Below are 498 nucleotides of genomic sequence, written 5' to 3' on the forward strand. Positions count from 1 at the left end.
CAGAGAAAGGCCCTGACCCGCAAGAGCCAACGCTGGGCCTGCGCTGGTATTGTCCAACTGACCAACTCGGCTTCCGAGCCAAGCCTCCGGAGAGTCAAACACTCACCATGCGCCACGTCTACTAGGTGCTCGCCCGGCAATACGACCCGCTTGGGATCATCATCCCTTACACAACAAGAGCTAAAGTTCTCGTTCAAAGGTTGTGGGCCAAGAAGAGGAGCTGGGACGACCCTAATCTTCCTCCAGAGATCATCAAGGCCTGGTCGAGCTGGAGAGTGAGCTTCCTGAACTGGCTGGTGTGTCCATTCCCCGAACATCAATCCATCGGAAGTGGCTACTGAAGCTACAGAGTACACTCTCCATGTCTTCTGTGACGCCTCGGAACAGGCGTATGGTTCTCGCTTATCTCACCACAACCACCGTCAACAAGGCAGTGCACGTCTCTTTCGTCATGGCCAGTCAAGAGTAGCCCCAAAAACGCCAACAGTCAATGCCACG

The sequence above is a fragment of the Micropterus salmoides genome, unplaced genomic scaffold (genome assembly GCF_014851395.1).
Source record: "Micropterus salmoides isolate LMB-PRFRI ecotype aquatic unplaced genomic scaffold, ASM1485139v1 Ms_hic_scaffold_1, whole genome shotgun sequence".
Classification (NCBI taxonomy): domain Eukaryota; kingdom Metazoa; phylum Chordata; class Actinopteri; order Centrarchiformes; family Centrarchidae; genus Micropterus; species Micropterus salmoides.